Genomic DNA, 8,451 nt, shown 5'->3' on the forward strand with positions numbered 1-8,451 from the left:
CCTAGTGTTTTACTACAAAATATAAATGTAAAATTATCTTATTTGAAAGAGGAAAACAAAACAAAAAATGCATCTCTTATTTGAAAATATGGGAGAAATTATTCTGATCATTTAGACCTGAAGTCTGCTAATTTTCATTTTTCCACATTCAAAAGGCTATTGTGGGCTCTCTGCTCCTCCCCGTTCGATAGGCAGCCACAACTTCTTTGCAGTACCAGCCACATCCCTGAGACAGGATGGTGAAGGTCAGAGTCAACGGATTTGGCCGTATTGGGTGCCTGCTCACCAGGGCTGCCTTTCACTCTGGCAAAGTAGAGGTTGTTGCCATCAACGACCCCTTCATTGACCTCAACTACATGGTATATATGTTCCAGTATGATTCCACCCATGGCAAGTTCAATGGCACTGTCAAGGCAGAGAACGGGAAGCTTGTCATCAATGGGAATCCCATCTCTATCTTCCAGGAGCGAGATTCCGCCAATATCAAGTGGGGTGATGCTGGTGCTGAATATGTTGTAGAGTCTAGTGGTGTCTTCACAACCTTGGAAAAGGCTGGGGCTCATTTGAAGGGTGGTGCCAAAAGGGTAATCATCTCTGCCCCTTCTGCTGATGCCCCTGTGTTTGTGATGGGCATGAACCATGAGAAGTATGACAACTCCCTCAAGATTTTCAGCAATGCCTCCTGTACCACCAACTGTTTGGCCCCCCTGGCCAAGATCATCCATGACAATTTTGGCATCATGGAGGGACTCATGACCACAGTCCATGCCATCACTGTCACCCAGAAGACTTTGGCCCTTCTGGGAAACTGTGGTGTGATGGTTGCCCAGAACATCATCCCTGCATCTACCAGTGTTGCCAAGGCTGTGGGCAAGGTCATCCCTGGACTGAATGGGAAACTCACTGGTATGGCCTTCTGTGTCCCCACTCCCAACATGTCTGTTGTGGACCTGACCTGCCACCTGGAGAAAGCTGCCAAATATGATGACATCAAGAAAACTGTGAAGCAGGCATCAGATGGACTCCTAAGAGGCATCCTAGATACACTGAAGACCAGCCTGTCTCCTGTGACTTTAACAGTGACACCCACTCTTCCACCTTTGATGCTGGGGCTGGCATTGCCCTCAATGACCACTTTGTCAAGCTCATTTCCTGGTATGACAATGAATTTGGCTACAACAACAGGGTGGTGGGTCTTATGGTCCACATGGCCTCCAAAGAATAAGAACCCCCTGGACCACCAACCCCAGCAACAGCACTAGAGGAAGAGAGAGGCCCTCAGCTGCTGGGAGTCCTTACCCCAACTCTAAACCCCTACATACTGAGAAGCTCCCATCCTCAGTTTCCATCCAGACCCCCTGGAGAAGGGGAGGGGCTTAGAGAGCCCAGTCTTGTTATGTACCATCAATAAAGTACATTATCCAGCCACCAAAAAAAAAGGGGGGGGGCGGGCTATTGAGGCAGTTTGTAGGCAAACTTTTGATACTCTTCTACTAGCTTACAGATTGACAGTCTGCACCCACCTTAGCAGCAACACAACAAACTCCTGGGGATCTGCTTCTGTAATGATTAGAGCCAGGAACACCCTATGGAGCAGTCCTGCTATATAACATAAGGGACTGCCAGGAGTCAGAATCAATCAACTTGACAGCAAAGGGTTTGTTGTATTGTTGTTTTTATTTTGTTTTGTTTTGTGGCAAACAGACTCTAATATGCTCCCAATGGGCTACCTCCTGAAATGTCTGCCCTTGTGCAATCCCCTCCAATGGCCAGGATTTATGGTTTTGCTTTTAATGATTAGAATACAGTAGAAGTGATGGAATATCACTTCTAAAGCAAGGTATAAAAGGATTGTGTGTGGGCTCTGTCTCTGGATCTCAGGTTCCTTGTCTCATGAGTCATGAGCACATCCAGGTGCCGTTGACAGACCCACGTAGTAGGAAGAGAAGCTACCAACAGTCAGTCAGAGAGAGCTTGAAAGGGGGCTCTGTAGCCTCATTTGAGTCTTGAGATGATGCTAGTCTCAGCCAGCAGCTTGAATGCAACCCCATGAGAAACCCTAATCTAGAGTTACTCACACTCCTGACCCACAGCAACTGCAAGATAATAAATATTTGTAATTTTTTTGTCACTAAATGCTGGGAAAACTTGTTACATGATAATTGACAAACTAATACAGCCATTAATATTTCTTTTGTTTTCAAGGTATCGATTGAGGTTATGCCTGAAAGCTCTTAAAATCAACCTGGCTGTATCAAGTATCCGCTGTGTGATCTCAGGCAAATTGCCTAGCTTAGGTCCTTATCTATAAGATGGGTTGTTTAAGAACGTCGTGAGTGAATATTTGTAAAGAGCTTAGAATATACCTTGTTGTTGTTCTTGTTAGGTGCCATTGAGTCGGTACCAACTCATAGCAACCTGATGCACCGCAGAATGAAACACTGCTGATGGCCCACTGATCCTGGGCCAACCGCACTATTGTTGCCACACTTGAGTCCATCGATGCTGCCACTTGGCTAATCCATCTTGTTGGGGTCTTCCTCTTTTTCTTTGTCTGTCGACTTTACCAAACATGATATCTCCAGCGACATATACCTACTAACCCAAAATCCACAGCTATCAAGTTGATGATGCCAGGTTTCTGAAACTGTAGACCTTTACAGGCACAGAGAGCAGGTGTCAGTTTTAGGTATCTCTTAAAATTCAGATGTTTGGTGCTGTTAGTAGAGGTTTGCTGTTAATATTTTTGGAACGCTTATAAAATGTATTAACTGAACTATAAGGAAAGTACTATAAGGTCCTGGTGTGGTGCTGTGGGATAAGCACTGGACTGCTAACCATAATGTCAGTGGTTCAAACTCACCAGCTGTTTCTCAGAAACCTTATACAGGGTTACTATGAGTTGTACCTGATTTGATGATACTTAAACACAGCAACAATATCAAATATAAAGGAATCCTGGTGTGGTACTGTGGGTTAATGCACTGGACTACAAAGTTGGTTTGAACCACAAAGTCGGCGGTTCAACTCACCAGCTACTCCTCAGAAACTCAATACAGAGTCGCTATGGGTCAGAACTGACTCAATGGCACTTAACAACAACAAATTATAATGTAAGCACTACTGTTTTCCTCATTTAGAAAAGTAAGGTATAAGGAAATAAAGTTAGTTGCCCAACTGTATGTTGTTTTTGTTGTTAAGTACCATGGAGTCGGTTCCAATTCATAGTGACTCTGTATGGGGTTTCTGAGGCTATAAATCTTTATGGGAGCAGAAAGCCTCATCTTTTTCCTGTGGAACAGCTGCTAGTTTCGAATTGCTGACCTTGAGGTTAGCAACCTGATTCGTAACCACTATGCTACCAGAGCTCCAGGTAGTAAAAAGCAGAGCTGGAATCAGGTAATGTGGAAGCAATTTACATTCTTACCTACTAGACTGTATAGACTCCCAAGTCTATTGTCTCAAGATTCACTCTCCTTTTAATTTGAGTTTATTTCTGGGCAGGTTACAGAAACTTAATCTCCGTCAAACCTAGATATCCCATTTCCCCTCAGTTGTGATTTAGTTTGCTGGAAACCTTAATCAGTGCTTTAGTATCAAGGTGGTGTTGGGAACCTGGTCCTTGGTCATCAGACCATACAATTTCCTTCAAATCTTCCCCTGGGCTAGTCAACCCCACTGGCTAGTGTGTGTGAAACTCTGTGAGGTTATCTGTATTATTAGGGCTCTCCAGCAAAACAGAACCAATGAAAGTAAAATCAGTCATTTTTATTTTATATATACCAAAGCAACAACAAACTCATTGCTGAAGAGAGGATTTTTTTCTTCCAGAGTACCTCTGGGTAGACTCACACCTCCCAACTTTCAGTTACTAGCTGAGTGCAGTTAACCATTTATACCCCCCAGGGAAGCCAGTCAGGACCATCAGCAATTATTATCACTGTTGGTCACCTATCCCCACCCCACATATGCTGATGTGTTGTATTCCCTTCCTCAGGATTTTCATTTGCACACCAGTCCTGTAGGACAAGCATTAGGCTGCTAAACACCAGGTCAGCTGTTTAAATCCATCAGCTGCTCCTCAGAGCTGTCTGCTCCCAGAAAGTCTTGAAAACTCTATATAGGATTGCTATGAATCAGAATCAACTTGATTACAGTGGGTTTGGATTTTAAAGTTTTACTTTAGCGCATCCAGGCTGCTAACCAATTCAAACCTGACTGTTTTCCTTTGCAGTCTGGATTTCCTTTGAATGTAGAGGCCATGCTGAAGATTTTTAAATTGTGAAATATTTTGAAAGACAATACAGTTTGCTTAAAGAGAGACCATATAGTGATGAAAGAATTGGGGAAAAGAAAGAGTAGAAAAAAACAACAGCAGCAAAAATCACTTAATGTCAGTCAGTTTACTGTTAAAACTCCTGCCTTGAAAGACTTTGCTAGTTCAGTAGGGCCATCACTATCAACATCATCATCATCTGCATTACTACCATTTATTGAATTTCTACTGTATGCCAGGCTCAGGTGAGGTGATTTGCATTTGCCATCTCTACTCACATGTGCAGAGGGAAGAAAGCAGTGACTTTCCAGAGAAGGTAGTTCACAGAGGTTCCCTCCTAGCTCACTTCAATCAGGTGGGCTCCTGCCAACCCTACTAGGCATTTTAATGTACAGACCCTGAAACTCCTTGTCAAGTATCACTGGAAATTGAACCCAACCTTCTTTAACACAAATATATACATTTGTACACATAGGCACACACACACACAACATACTTATGTACACACATAGACACCTGCTCCTGTTTTGGGGCAGGCCAGGGAAAGGCAGAAGTTAAAATAATTCACAGAAACAGATGAAACCCAGGACCTAGAGTCTCTCAGAATTCTTCCCTCACTCAGCAAGTGTCTCTTCTAATATGGTCTTATGAGTGAGTAGGGCTAGTGTTAGTTTAATATTTTAAGGTTTTAATACCTCTGCCACCCAATCCTGGTCTTGGCAGAAGTTGTTGTGATTTCTGGATAAGTCTCCCAGAATCCTCACCTCTGCCCAACAACCACAAACCAAAAGGACCATATAGTATCCCTGCTGGCCTTGTGCCTGACCCTTCATTCTAAAGTTTTAAGGAAGAGGATGGGGGGAAGATGATGAAATATTTTCTAAATGAGATAATTCATTTAGACATTGCAGCCATTAATGTGTCATTATAATTTAATTTACCAAATTAATCAATCAATTTAGTCAAATAATTAGCTCAAGCAGATAATATGCCAGTCTGATTTGGTTTGATTAAATTAGATAGCTAAAGATCTGGTGATTAGAACACAAGAGACCTTCACAAAGGCCTGAATGCAGAGTGTGTCTGGGACCCTGGGTTATTGTCATTGCTCAGGTACTAGAAGTCCTAAAATTTCAGAAAGAGAGTTTAAAACCAAGTACCTGTAAAATTTTGTAGTTTCCTATTGCCACTGTAGCAAATTAACACAATTTTTTGTTGTTGTTGTATATTTCCATGGAGGTGGTTCTGATTCATAGCAACACTGTGTAGGGTTTCTAAAGCTGTAAAACTTTGTGGAAACAGAAAGTCTCATCTTTTTTACCACAGAGTGGCTAACACAAACTGCTGACCCTGCAGCAAACACCCCAAAGTATAACCCACTTTGCAACCTTAAAAAACAAATTTATTACCTTAGAGTTCTTATTTACTACTCATCTGTCAGTGTGTCATACTGTGGTGGCTGGCATGAATTGTGATGCCAGAACAAAACAGTATTTTAAATACCAGCAGGTGGCCCATGATGGACAGGTTTCAGGAGAGCTTCTAGACTAACACAGACTGGGAAAAAGGAGAGACCACTTCTGAATGTTTAGTCACTAAAAAGCTTATGAATAGCACCAGATTATTGTCAGATATAGTACCAAAGATAAGTCTCTTGGTTGGACAGCATTCTAAATATGAGTGGAAAAAGCTGCCTCCTCAAAGTAGAGTTGACTATGATGATATGAATGGAGTAAAGCTTGCAGGACCTTCGTTTGCTGATCGGACATAACTCAAAATGATGAAAAACAGCTCTTGTTGTTGTTAAGTGCTGTTGCGTTGGTTCCAACTCAGAGTGACCCTGTAGGGTTTCCGAGGTGTGGCTGGTAAGTTTGAACTGCTGACCTTGTGGTACAAACTGATGTTGCAGTCCAACGCCTTATCCTGCAGTGCCACACCAGGATGCCATAGGAACAGTTATAAACATCCATCAATACTCGGAACATAGAATTATGTATGAATCTAGAAAAATTAGAAGTTGTATAAAATGAAATGGAACGCATAAAGATTGATATCCTAGGCATTAATGAGCTGAAACAAACAGATATTGACCATTTTGAATCAGATAATTCTAGGTTTTTGTCTGGAAAGACAAATTAAAGAGTAATGGCATTGCATTCATCATCAAAAAGAGCATTTCCAGATTATGTTTGAGCTACAATGCTGTCTGTGATAGCATAGCATCCATACTTCAACAAGGAAGTCTAGTTAATAACAATATTATTCAAATTTACACACCAGCCACTAAAGTCAATGATGATAAAATTGAAGTATTCTACTAACTTCTTTAGTTTGAAGTGGATCAAATATGTAATCAAGATGTATTGATAACTTTTGGTGATTTGAATGCAAAGATGGGAAACCAAGAGGAAGGATCAGTAGTTAGAAAATATGACCATGGTGGTAGAAATGATGCTGGAGACTGCATGAGAGAATTTGGCAAGACCAATGACATAATGATTGCAAATACCTTTTTAAAATAACACAAAAGGTGGCATGGAACTCACACATGGAACACAGGAATCATACTGACAACTTCTGTGGGAATAGACGATGGAAAAGCTCAATATCATCAAAATAAGGCCAGGTACCCACTGAGGAACAGATTCATATGCAAGTTCAGGCTGAAGCTGAACTTAAAAATTAAAACAAATCCATGAGAGCCAAAATATGACCTTGAATATATCCCACCTGAGACCACCACAAGAGCAGATTTGATACATTAGACACTAAAGGCTGAAGACTAGAAGAGTTGGGAGATGACATCAAGAACATCATACAGGAAGAAAGCCAAAGGTCTTTGAAAAGACAGGAAAGAAAGAAAAGAGCAAAATGGATGTCAGAAGAGACTCTATAATTCGCTCTCCAGCATAGAAATACTAAAGTGAATGGAAGAAATGAGGAATTAAAGGAGATAAGGAGAAAATTTCAAAGGAAAGCTCAAGGGCATAGTTAAGTATTATAATGAAATGTGCTAAGACCTAGAGTTAGAGAACCAAAAGGGAAAAACATTCTCAGCATTTCTTAAGATGAAATAACTGAAGAAAAAATGCCTGACCTTGACTTGTGATATTGAAGGATTCTATGGGAAAAATATTGAATGATGCAGAAACAACAAAAGAAGATGGAAGGAATACATACAGTCACTGTACTATAAAGAAATGGTCAATGTTCCAGCATTCCAAGAGGTGGCGTAAGATCAAGAACTGATAGTATTGAAGGAAGAAGTCCAAGCTGCACTGAAGGCATTGGTGAAAAACAAGGCTCCAGGAATTGATGGAATACAAATTGAGATCATTCAACAAACTGATGTAGCACTGGAGGTGCTCACTCATCTATGCCAAGAAATTTGGAAGACAACTACCTGGCCAACCTATCAGAAGAGATCCAAATTTTTACCCATTCAAAAGAGAGGTGACCCAAAGCAATGTGGAACTCATCACAGAGCATAATTAATTTCACATGCAAATAAAGTTTGTTCGAAGATAGTTCAAAATTTACTGCAACTGCCAGATGTTCAAACCAGTTTCAGAAGATATAGAATGAGGGGTATTATTGCCGACATCAGATGGATCTTGGCTGAAAGCAGAGAACACCAGAAAAATGTTTACCTGTACTTCATTGGCTACACAAAAGCTTTCAACTTTGTAGATCATGACACACTATGGATAACATTGCAAAGAATGGACATTCCAGAACACTTAATTGTGCTCATGAGGAATGTGTTCATAGACCAAGAGGCTGTTAGGACTAAACAATGAGATACTGAATGGTTTAAAATCAGGAAAACTGTGTGCCCAGGTTATATTCTTTCATCATACTTATTCAATCTGTATGCTAAGCAAATAATACAAGAAGTTGAATTATGTGAAGAAGAACACACACGGCATCAGTATTAGGGGAAGACTCATTAACAACCTGCAATATGCAAATAATACAACCTTGCTTGCTGGGAGTGAAGAGGACTTAAAATGTTTACTGATGAAGATCAAAGGCCACAACCTTCAACATGGATTGCACATCAATGTAAATAAAATAAAAATATTTGCAACTTGACAAGTAAATAACATGATAAATGGAGAAAAGAATGAAGTTGTCAAAAACTTCATTTTACTTGGATCCACAATCAACACTCA

At 40.8% G+C, this 8,451-nt stretch overlaps 1 pseudogene; it reads left to right on the forward strand.

Annotated features, from left to right (window-relative positions):
* The first annotated feature begins 236 nt into the window (after nucleotides 1-236).
* Nucleotides 237-1,225, forward strand: LOC102833952 (annotated as a pseudogene).
* The last annotated feature ends 7,226 nt before the right edge of the window (nucleotides 1,226-8,451 follow it).

The sequence above is a fragment of the Chrysochloris asiatica genome, unplaced genomic scaffold (genome assembly GCF_000296735.1).
Source record: "Chrysochloris asiatica unplaced genomic scaffold, ChrAsi1.0 scaffold00172, whole genome shotgun sequence".
Classification (NCBI taxonomy): Eukaryota; Metazoa; Chordata; class Mammalia; order Afrosoricida; family Chrysochloridae; genus Chrysochloris; species Chrysochloris asiatica.